Genomic DNA, 11,770 nt, shown 5'->3' with positions numbered 1-11,770 from the left:
CCTACGTGTGTGTTGGCCATGGTGTGTGTGTGTGTAGTCCTACGTGTGTGTTGGCCATGGTGTGTGTGTGTGTAGTCCTATGTGTGTGTTGGCCATGGTGTGTGTGTGTGTGTAGTCCTACGTGTGTGTTGGCCATGGTGTGTGTGTGTGTAGTCCTACGTGTGTGTTGGCCATGGTGTGTGTGTGTGTAGTCCTACGTGTGTGTTGGCCATGGTGTGTGTGTGTGTAGTCCTACGTGTGTGTTGGCCATGGTGTGTGTGTGTGTGTAGTCCTACGTGTGTGTTGGCCATGGTGTGTGTGTGTGTGTAGTCCTACGTGTGTTGGCCATGGTGTGTGTGTGTGTAGTCCTACGTGTGTGTTGGCCATGGTGTGTGTGTGTGTAGTCCTACGTGTGTGTTGGCCATGGTGTGTGTGTGTGTAGTCCTATGTGTGTGTTGGCCATGGTGTGTGTGTGTGTAGTCCTACGTGTGTTGGCCATGGTGTGTGTGTGTAGTCCCATGTGTGTTGGCCATGGTGTGTGTGTGTGTAGTCCTATGTGTGTTGGCCATGGTGTGTGTGTGTGTAGTCCTACGTGTGTGTTGGCCATGGTGTGTGTGTGTGTAGTCTTACGTGTGTTGGGTATGGTGTGTGTGTGTGTAGTCCCACGTGTGTGTTGGCCATGGTGTGTGTGTGTGTCCTCGTGTGTTGACCATGATGTGTGTGTGTGTAGTCCTACATGTGTGTTGGCCATGGTGTGTGTGTGTGTAGTCCTACGTGTGTGTTGGCCATGGTGTGTGTGTGTGTAGTCCACGTGTGTGTTGGCCATGGTGTGTGTGTGTGTAGTCCCACGTGTGTGTTGGCCATGGTGTGTGTGTGTGTAGTCCTACGTGTGTGTTGGCCATGGTGTGTGTGTAGTCCTACGTGTGTGTTGGCCATGGTGTGTGTGTGTAGTCCTACGTGTGTGTTGGCCATGGTGTGTGTGTGTAGTCCTACGTGTGTGTTGGCCATGGTGTGTGTGTGTGTAGTCCTACGTGTGTGTTGGCCATGGTGTGTGTGTGTGTAGTCCTATGTGTGTGTTGGCCATGGTGTGTGTGTGTAGTCCCATGTGTGTTGGCCATGGTGTGTGTGTGTGTGTGTTGGCCATGGTGTGTGTGTGTGTAGTCCTACGTGTGTGTTGGCCATGGTGTGTGTGTGTGTAGTCCTACGTGTGTGTTGGCCATGGTGTGTGTGTGTGTAGTCCTACGTGTGTGTTGGCCATGGTGTGTGTGTGTGTGTAGTCCTACGTGTGTGTTGGCCATGGTGTGTGTGTGTGTAGTCCTACGTGTGTGTTGGCCATGGTGTGTGTGTGTGTAGTCCTACGTGTGTGTTGGCCATGGTGTGTGTGTGTGTAGTCCTACGTGTGTGTTGGCCATGGTGTGTGTGTGTGTGTGTAGTCCTACGTGTGTGTTGGCCATGGTGTGTGTGTGTGTAGTCCTACGTGTGTGTTGGCCATGGTGTGTGTGTGTAGTCCCACGTGTGTGTTGGCCATGGTGTGTGTGTGTAGTCCTCGTGTGTGTTGGCCATGGTGTGTGTGTGTAGTCCCACGTGTGTGTTGGCCATGGTGTGTGTGTGTGTAGTCCTCGTGTGTGTTGGCCATGGTGTGTGTGTGTGTAGTCCCACGTGTGTGTTGGCCATGGTGTGTGTGTGTGTAGTCCCGTGTGTGTTGGCCATGGTGTGTGTGTGTGTAGTCCTACGTGTGTGTTGGCCATGGTGTGTGTGTGTAGTCCTACGTGTGTGTTGGCCATGGTGTGTGTGTGTGTAGTCCTACGTGTGTGTTGGCCATGGTGTGTGTGTGTGTAGTCCTACGTGTGTGTTGGCCATGGTGTGTGTGTGTGTAGTCCTACGTGTGTTGGCCATGGTGTGTGTGTGTGTAGTCCTACGTGTGTGTTGGCCATGGTGTGTGTGTGTGTAGTCCTACGTGTGTGTTGGCCATGGTGTGTGTGTGTGTGTAGTCCTACGTGTGTGTTGGCCATGGTGTGTGTGTGTAGTCCTACGTGTGTGTTGGCCATGGTGTGTGTGTGTGTAGTCCTACGTGTGTGTTGGCCATGGTGTGTATGTGTGTGATCCATGTGTGTTGGCCATGGTGTGTGTGTGTGTAGTCCCATGTGTGTTGGCCATGGTGTGTGTGTGTGTAGTCCTCGTGTGTGTTGGCGATGATGTGTGTGTGTGTAGCCCTTCGTGTGTGTGGGCCATGGTGTGTGTGTGTAGTCCCACGTGTGTGTTGGCCATGGTGTGTGTGTGTGTAGTCCTCGTGTGTGTTGGCCATGGTGTGTGTGTGTGTAGTCCCACGTGTGTGTTGGCCATGGTGTGTGTGTGTGTAGTCCCACGTGTGTGTTGGCCATGGTGTGTGTGTGTGTAGTCCCACGTGTGTGTTGGCCATGGTGTGTGTGTGTGTAGTCCCACGTGTGTGTTGGCCATGGTGTGTGTGTGTGTAGTCCCACGTGTGTGTTGGCCATGGTGTGTGTGTGTGTAGTCCCACGTGTGTGTTGGCCATGGTGTGTGTGTGTGTAGTCCCACGTGTGTGTTGGCCATGGTGTGTGTGTGTAGTCCTACGTGTGTGTTGGCCATGGTGTGTGTGTGTGTAGTCCTACGTGTGTGTTGGCCATGGTGTGTGTGTGTGTAGTCCTAGTGTGTGTTGGCCATGGTGTGTGTGTGTGTCCTAGTGTGTGGCCATGGTGTGTGTGTGGTCATGGTGTGTGTGTGTGTAGTCCTACGTGTGTGTTGGCCATGGTGTGTGTGTGTGTGTAGTCCTACGTGTGTGTTGGCCATGGTGTGTGTGTGTGTAGTCCCATGTGTGTGGTCCACGTGTGTGTTGGCCATGGTGTGTGTGTGTGTAGTCCTACGTGTGTGTTGGCCATGGTGTGTGTGTGTGTAGTCCTACGTGTGTGTTGGCCATGGTGTGTGTGTGTGTAGTCCTACGTGTGTGTTGGCCATGGTGTGTGTGTGTGTAGCCCTGCGTGTGTGTTGGCCATGGTGTGTGTGTGTGTAGTCCCGTGTGTGTTGGCCATGGTGTGTGTGTGTGTGTCCTCGTGTGTGTTGGCCATGTGTGTGGCCATGTGTGTGTGTGTGTAGTCCCACGTGTGTGTTGGCCATGGTGTGTGTGTGTGTAGTCCCACGTGTGTGTTGGCCATGGTGTGTGTGTGTGTAGTCCTACGTGTGTGTTGGCCATGGTGTGTGTGTGTGTAGTCCTACGTGTGTGTTGGCCATGGTGTGTGTGTAGTCACAGTGGTGTGTGTGTGTGTAGTCCTACGTGTGTGTTGGCCATGGTGTGTGTGTGTGTGTAGTCCTACGTGTGTGTTGGCCATGGTGTGTGTGTGTGTAGTCCTACGTGTGTGTTGGCCATGGTGTGTGTGTGTAGTCCTACGTGTGTGTTGGCCATGGTGTGTGTGTGTGTAGTCCTACGTGTGTGTTGGCCATGGTGTGTGTGTGTGTAGTCCTCGTGTGTGTTGGCCATGGTGTGTGTGTGTGTAGTCCCACGTGTGTTGGCCATGGTGTGTGTGTGTGTAGTCCCGTGTGTGTTGGCCATGGTGTGTGTGTGTGTAGTCCTCGTGTGTGTTGGCCATGGTGTGTGTGTGTGTCCTACGTCCCACGTGTGTTGGCCATGGTGTGTGTGTGTGTAGTCCCATGTGTGTTGGCCATGGTGTGTGTGTGTAGTCCTACGTGTGTGTTGGCCATGGTGTGTGTGTGTGTTGGCCATGGTGTGTGTGTGTGTGTAGTCCTATGTGTGTGTTGGCCATGGTGTGTGTGTGTGTAGTCCCACGTGTGTGTTGGCCATGGTGTGTGTGTGTGTAGTCCCACGTGTGTGTTGGCCATGGTGTGTGTGTGTGTAGTCCCACGTGTGTGTTGGCCATGGTGTGTGTGTGTGTAGTCCCGTGTGTGTTGGCCATGGTGTGTGTGTGTGTAGTCCTACGTGTGTGTTGGCCATGGTGTGTGTGTGTGTAGTCCTACGTGTGTGTTGGCCATGGTGTGTGTGTGTGTGAGTCCCACGTGTGTGTTGGCCATGGTGTGTGTGTGTAGTCCTCGTGTGTTGGCCATGGTGTGTGTTGGCCATGGTGTGTGTGTGTGTAGTCCTACGTGTGTGTTGGCCATGGTGTGTGTGTGTGTGTAGTCCTACGTGTGTGTTGGCCATGGTGTGTGTGTGTGTAGTCCTACGTGTGTGTTGGCCATGGTGTGTGTGTGTGTAGTCCTACGTGTGTGTTGGCCATGGTGTGTGTGTGTGTAGTCCTATGTGTGTGTTGGCCATGGTGTGTGTGTGTGTAGTCCTATGTGTGTGTTGGCCATGGTGTGTGTGTGTGTAGTCCTACGTGTGTGTTGGCCATGGTGTGGTACCACCAGAAGGTGCGGGTGGTGGCGATGTAGCCGATCACCACGTCGATGCTGTAGTGCTCATGAGCAACGAGGATGCAGACGACCCCCGAGGCGCTGAGCGCCCAGCAGAACCACCGGTACCACCACATCCAGGGGGGGGAGTCTGGACAACAACAACAACACGTCAGACACACACTGATACCACAATGTGTGTGTGTGTGTATAGGTGTGTGTGTGTTCTTATCGTCAGCTTTACAATAATAATATATTATGGGATCATCCGTGTTCTATTGTCTATTTTATCTATTTTAATGTCTATTTTTATCTATTTTAATGTCTATTCTAATCTATTTGTATCTATTTGAATGTATCTTGTTATCAATTTGAATATCTATTTTAATGTCTCTGTTAATGTTTATTTTAAAGTTTTTAAAAATCTATTTTGAACGTCTATTCTAATCTATTGTAATGTCTATTCTAATCTATTGTAATGTCTATTGTAATGTCTATTTTAATCTATTGTAATGTCTATTCTAATCTATTGTGATGTCTATTCTAATCTATTGTAATGTCTATTTATTTCCATGTGTTTCTGTCCTTCATGTCAGTAAAACACATCAAACTCCTTTAAAATAATCAGAATAAATAGTTACAAGGTAACAAACCACAAAACGTGTTATTTATTTTATTTTAACTTTTGTATTTTTAAATCTTTAAGATTCAAAGATTTAGAGGAAATATTGAGAAAAGTAATAAAGTAATAGAGTAATAAAGTAATAGAGGAATAGAGTAATAAAGTAATAGAGTTATAAAGTAAAAGAGTAATAAAGTAAAAAAGTAATAGTTATAAAGTAATAGAGTTATAAAGTAATAAAGTAAGTTATAAAGTAAAAGAGAAATAAAGTAATAGAGTATTAAAGTAAGAGTCATAAAGTAATAGAGTAATAAAGTAATACAGTTATAAAGTAATAGAGTAATAAAGTAATAGTTATAAAGTAATAGAGTTATAAAGTTAAAGAGTAATAAAGTTATACAGTAATAGAGTAATACTAAACATGGGTTGACGTGTAAATGCTGAGTAACAGGAGTGAGGAAGAGGAGGAGGACTCACACTCCTGGATGAAGAGGTAGGAGAGCGTCAGCACGACGGTGTGGCCGCTGTACAGGAAGTCACCGCACATCAGGTGGGAGCCAGTCAGAGAGAGCCCTGAACGCATCACCACGGTTAGAGGGTGCTGCCCTCTGCAGGCAGAGAGCCGCTACTGCGGCACGTATTTCACAAGCTTTTATTATTATAAATATATATTTAAATACATATAAATAAATATATTGTTTGTATATATATTTATATATACACAATATATTGCTTTCATATATAAATATATTGTATATATTTATAAATATATTGTTTATATATAAATAAATACATATATTGTTTATATATATAAATAAATATCTTGTGTAAAAATAAATATATAAAAATATATTGTTTATATATATAAATAAATATATTGTTTATACATTTATATATAACAAAATATATATATATTCTTTTATTTATATAAAAGTTATATATTTTAAATTATATATTTTAACAAAAACATTCTTTGAGGGACATGAAAGCTTTTGAAATAAATACAGAACAACTTTAAATACTGCAGTAACTCTGACTGAATACTATAGGTTAGTGATCGGTGGCCGTCGGCCAATCAGAGGGCAGGATGTTCAGGTACCTCCTCCTGAGATCAGCCTCAGGATCCTCCAGATCTTCCCCGTGGAGTCGTTGTACAGCTGAAGACACGGAGCACACGGTCACTCACGGAGCGCGGAGAGGTCAAAGGTCAAGTATTTAGTGTGTACGTAGTGTGTACTTGTACCTTGGGGGCGCACACCATGTGTTTGCCAGGCACCGGCAGCGTGGTGATGTACATGGTGACGCAGCGGTACATGTAGAGCGTCCCGATGAGGAAGAAACACCGGCGAGCCACGATGGATCTGCAGGGGCCAGAGGGTTACAACGAGATATGGATATATATACATATATGTATATATATATACACATATATATATATATATATATACATACACACACACAAATATATATATATTAAAAAAAATATATATATAAATTTTATTTAAATACATATAGGTAGAGGTCTACAGGACTCTGTCCCCCCACCAGGACTACGTGGTCTAGGTGGTCTATGTGGTCTCGGTGGTCTCCAGCCCCCCACCCCCCCACCAGGTCTACGTGGGCTAGGTGGTTTACGTGGTCTAGGTGGTTTATGTGGTCTACGTGGTCTATGTGGTCTACGTGGTCTAGGTGGTCTATGTGGTCTACGTGGTCTAGGTGGTCTACGTGGTATATGTGGTCTAGGTGGTCTATGTGGTCTAGGTGGTCTATGTGGTCTAGGTGGTCTATGTGGTCTACGTGGTCTATGTGGTCTCTGTGGTCTACGTGGTCTATGTGGTCTATGTGGTCTCGGGGGTCTATGTGGTCTTGGTGGTCTATGTGGTCTCTGTGGTCTACGTGGTCTAGGTGGTCTACGTGGTCTAGGTGGTCTATGTGGTCTAGGTGGTCTATGTGGTCTATGTGGTCTATGTGGTCTAGGTGGTCTACGTGGTCTATGTGGTCTATGTGGTCTACGTGGTCTCTGTGGTCTACGTGGTCGATGTGGTCTCGGTGGTCTATGTGGTCTATGTGGTCTCGGGGGTCTATGTGGTCTCGGTGGTCTATGTGGTCTCTGTGGTCTATGTGGTCTAGGTGGTCTACGTGGTCTAGGTGGTCTAGGTGGTCTATGTGGTCTACGTGGTCTATGTGGTCTACGTGGTCTAGGTGGTCTAGGTGGTCTATGTGGTCTATGTGGTCTCGGTGGTCTATGTGGTCTAGGTGGTCTATGTGGTCTACGTGGTCTAGGTGGTCTACGTGGTCTATGTGGTCTACGTGGTCTCTGTGGTCTACGTGGTCTATGTGGTCTCGGTGGTCTATGTGGTCTATGTGGTCTCGGGGGTCTATGTGGTCTATGTGGTCTACGTGGTCTATGTGGTCTAGGTGGTCTTGGTGGTCTATGTGGTCTATGTGGTCTATGTGGTCTACGTGGTCTATGTGGTCTACGTGGTCTAGGGGGTCTATGTGGTCTATGTGGTCTACGTGGTCTATGTGGTCTAGGGGGTCTATGTGGTCTACGTGGTCTATGTGGTCTAGGTGGTCTCGGGGGTCTATGTGGTCTAGGTGGTCTCGGGGGTCTATGTGGTCTAGGTGGTCTATGTGGTCTATGTGGTCTACGTGGTCTACGGGGTCTATGTGGTCTACGTGGTCTATGTGGTCTAGGGGGTCTATGTGGTCTACGTGGTCTAGGTGGTCTATGTGGTCTAGGTGGTCTCGGGGGTCTATGTGGTCTATTGGTCTCGGGGGTCCCCCCAGCAGGACCTACCTGTGCCTGAGCAGCAGCAGCTGCAGCAGCCACAGGCCGACCAGCGCCAGCCCGTTGCCCTCGGTGACGGTGAAGGCCCACGGCGCCCGCTCCACGTAGTCGAAGAACTTGTCGGGCAGCGGCGGGCTGAGCGCCGCGTCGGGCACGCGCTCGTGCACCACGGTGATGACGACGGTGGTGAAGAAGAGGACGAAGAGCGCGTAGAGGAAGGCCACGCCCGTCTTCCACCACTCGGCCGGCAGCGGCTCGCCGCGCTCGTCCTCCGGCACGGGGATCTGCACGTAGTCGCCGTGGCGACGCAGCCCGCCGCTCAGGGACCGGATCAGACGGTTCTGGTCCAGCAGGGCGCTCAGCCGGCCGCGCTCGGCGGCGTGGGGGGGCGGCGGCGAGGAGGAGGAGGCGTGGGGGGGCGGCGAGGAGAAGGAGGCGTGGGGGGGCGGCGGCGAGGAGGAGGAGGCGTGGGGGGGCGAGGAGGAGGAGGCGTGGGGCGGGAGGAGGAGGAGGCGTGGGGGGGTGGCGAGGAGGAGGAGGAGGCGTGGGGGGGCGGCGGCGAGGAGGAGGAGGAGGCGTGGGGGGGCGGCGGCGAGGAGGAGGAGGCGTGGGGGGGCGGCGGCGAGGAGGAGGAGGAGGCGTGGGGGGGCGGCGGCGAGGAGGAGGCGTGGCGGCTCGGGGTGCCGTTGGCCAACCTCGAGGGCGTGGCGGGATCCTCCGCGGTCACGGTGACCTCCACATGGGGGCGGGGCATGGTGACCTCCGCGGGGGGGGCGGGGCACGGCCTTTAAAGATCCTCCGACCAATCAGGACGAGCTTCCCCTGCTTCACCGGCCAATCACAGCGTCCGGCATTGAGTTTCTCTCTGCAGGAGGAGAGCGGTCCCCAGGGGCCACTCTGGAGGTCTGAAGACAACAACATCAACAACAACAACAAACACTTTGTTTACTGGTTGATGGTTCACACACATCCGTCATTATTATAAGTTGAATACCTTTTATTATTAGAAATATATTGTTTGTATATATACAATATATATATATATTGTACAATATATATATATACATACAATAAATATATACATATAAATATAAACATATATATATACATATGTGTACATATATATATACATACACACATATGTATATATATATATATACTTATACATATATATACATACATACTATATCTATACACATTTCATGTTCTAAATTACAGATTTTAAATGGTATATATTTTTTATACTTTTATGAAATGATACATATATTGTGTATATATAAATTTAAATTATATATACACAATATATTTATATATATATTAATATTTAAAATGTATATATATATATACATATAAATAAATAAAGTAACATATAGTAGCATCGTTTTGATCTTCACCTGAGAATCGAGGATCCTGATCGATGATCAATAATCGATGATTATCTGCTTCGGTCTCGCAGCGGAAGCCTGAACTCGTTCCTCGCGCTCACCGGAGCCGGACTCACCTGCCGGGGCGGGTTCGGGTCCCGGTGGACTCAGGTGGACTCAGGTGGACTCAGGTGGACCCACTTCCTCTGAGCGCGCGCGGAGCGGAACAACAACAACAAAGGGACTGCCTAAAAGTTACACGTTTCACTTCCTCTCGCGACTCGTCACTTGTGTGACTTTCCCCAAAACTTCCTCCTCTTCCCCCTCCTCTTCCTCCTCTTCTCACGCCCTCCTCGGTGACCGAGTTTCTCCTCCTGGCTCCAAATATGGTCCGGCAGCTTCCGGCGCCGCGCCCTGCTGACTCACCTGAACTCGGTGGAACTCGGTGTTTCCCGTGAAATGGACGGAAACGAGAGACAGAAGTAAATAAAAAAGATATATAATGTATGATCAATAAAACAATTTAATTTTAAAATATATAATAAAAAAATATATATAATTATTTAAAAAAATATACATATACTTTAAAAAAAAGTTTGTTTACGTATGTGTATATATAAATATACAAATATTAATATATATATAATTGTTATTTGTATATGTATTCAAATGTTGTATTCAGTGGCGGCTGGTCAATCGAGGGCCACGGGGCCTGGCCCCGCCCACCTTGAGCCACACAACAACAAAAAGTATAAACAATCATTATAATAATATGAATTATATTTATAAAGTATACAAATTATCAATATTTGTGTTTTGGAGATATGGAAAATACCCAGTAATATTTGTAAAATAGGATATATGTGCAATATATACAGATGATATAACTGTATATGCAGATGATAACTGAATGAGCATACGTAGCATACGTAGCATATGCATTAGAGCTCTGGAAAACCCTTTAAACAAAACTGAAAAAGCAAGCAACTGCACATGTTTTTTTCAGTTTGCTTGATTATATAAAGACAAATAACCAGAATACATGAGACACAAAATCTACAACTACAAAAGTCAGTTATTGGCACATCAAATGTGATCAATACAGAACCACATTCTGAGAACACGCTGCACACATTTTTATATTTTAATTTAATGAACACATCTTCGAGCTAATCTGGAATACATATTTGCTGTGCCGTGTTTCTTTTTAAAGGCTTAATACAAATTAATGTTCAAAGATTTTATATAAGTAAATCCGACCCTGCAGGGTTTCATGTGTGTTTACATTAAACCACCAGGGGGCGCTGTGCTGTGGACGCTGACGACACACTGATGAGGCGTAGAGTCGTGACTGACAGCCCTCGTCTCACCAGTTCATCTCTGATCTGGAGAAGAAGAACAGAAGTGCTCAGATACGATCACTTCCTCCTCACAGGTGTCAGAGCTCCATCACGCCATGAAACCTGCAGAGATCTGATGCTGCTGACCTGCTGCATGACGGAGGTCCTGATGTGGTCCTCAGACAGCGGGGTGGAGGACAACAGTCTCATCCTCAGAGCTACACCTAGATGCACAAACAATGCAGCTCAAAAGGCCTCCACCTTCACACCACCCATGTTCTCACTTAGCTCCACCCCTTATCGTACACGATGTACACCATCACCATTTATCATACTCACTCGTGGTTGAGACACCTGGTACCCGGGTTGTGTCTTCAGGTGTAGTTATTGGTGTAGATGGTGCAGAGGAAACAGATGTAGTTGATGTAGTGACTGTTGTGGACGGTAGGACCAATGTGGAGGATGGAGTAGTTGCTGGTGGGGTAGTGTTTGTAGAAGGTGGGGTAATAGTTCTGGATGGAGTAGTTGTTGTGGGTGGAGTAGTGTTTGTAGAAGATGGGGTAGTTCTGGATGGAGTAGTGTCTGTAGAAGGTGGGGTAGTTCTAGATGGAGTCGTGTTTGTAGAAGGTGGGGTAGTTCTGGATGGAGTAGTGTTTGTAGAAGGTGGGGTAGTTCTGGATGGAGTAGTGTTTGTAGAAGGTGGGGTAGTTCTGGATGGAGTAGTGTTTGTAGAAGGTGGGGTAGTTCTGGATGGAGTAGTGTCTGTAGAAGGTGGGGTAGTTCTGGATGGAGTAGTGGCTGTAGAAGGTGGGGTAGTTCTGGATGGAGTAGTGTTTGTAGAAGGTGGGGTAGTTCTGGATGGAGTAGTGTTTGTAGAAGGTGGGGTAGTTCTAGATGGAGTCGTGTTTGTAGAAGGTGGGGTAGTTATGGATGGAGTAGTGTTTGTAGAAGGTGGGGTAGTTATGGATGGAGTAGTGTTTGTAGAAGGTGGGGTAGTTCTGGATGGAGTAGTGTTTGTAGAAGGTGGGGTAGTTCTAGATGGAGTAGTGTCTGTAGAAGGTGGGGTAGTTCTGGATGGAGTAGTGTTTGTAGAAGGTGGGGTAGTTCTGGATGGAGTAGTGTCTGTAGAAGGTGGGGTAGTTCTGGATGGAGTAGTGTTTGTAGAAGGTGGGGTAGTTCTAGATGGAGTAGTGTCTGTAGAAGGTGGGGTAGTTCTGGATGGAGTAGTGTCTGTAGAAGGTGGGGTAGTTCTGGATGGAGTAGTGTCTGTAGAAGGTGGGGTAGTTCTGGATGGAGTAGTGTTTGTAGAAGGTGG

General features: G+C 47.6%; 1 long non-coding RNA gene across 1 annotated transcript; it reads right to left on the bottom strand.

Annotated features, from left to right (window-relative positions):
* Positions 1–10,245: 10,245 nt before the first annotated feature.
* LOC130212263 (uncharacterized) lies at positions 10,246–11,116 on the bottom strand. The gene is made up of 3 exons (XR_008835262.1): positions 10,795–11,116; positions 10,603–10,679; positions 10,246–10,500 (listed from the first exon to the last, which is right to left on the bottom strand). It is a non-coding gene; the product is annotated as an uncharacterized LOC130212263 (long non-coding RNA).
* Positions 11,117–11,770: the final 654 nt, after the last annotated feature.

Source organism: Pseudoliparis swirei, chromosome 21 (genome assembly GCF_029220125.1).
Source record: "Pseudoliparis swirei isolate HS2019 ecotype Mariana Trench chromosome 21, NWPU_hadal_v1, whole genome shotgun sequence".
In the NCBI taxonomy this organism is placed as follows: Eukaryota; Metazoa; Chordata; class Actinopteri; order Perciformes; family Liparidae; genus Pseudoliparis; species Pseudoliparis swirei.
The sequence above is the reverse complement of the archived record's forward strand: the minus strand, read 5'-3'. Positions and strand labels throughout refer to the sequence as shown.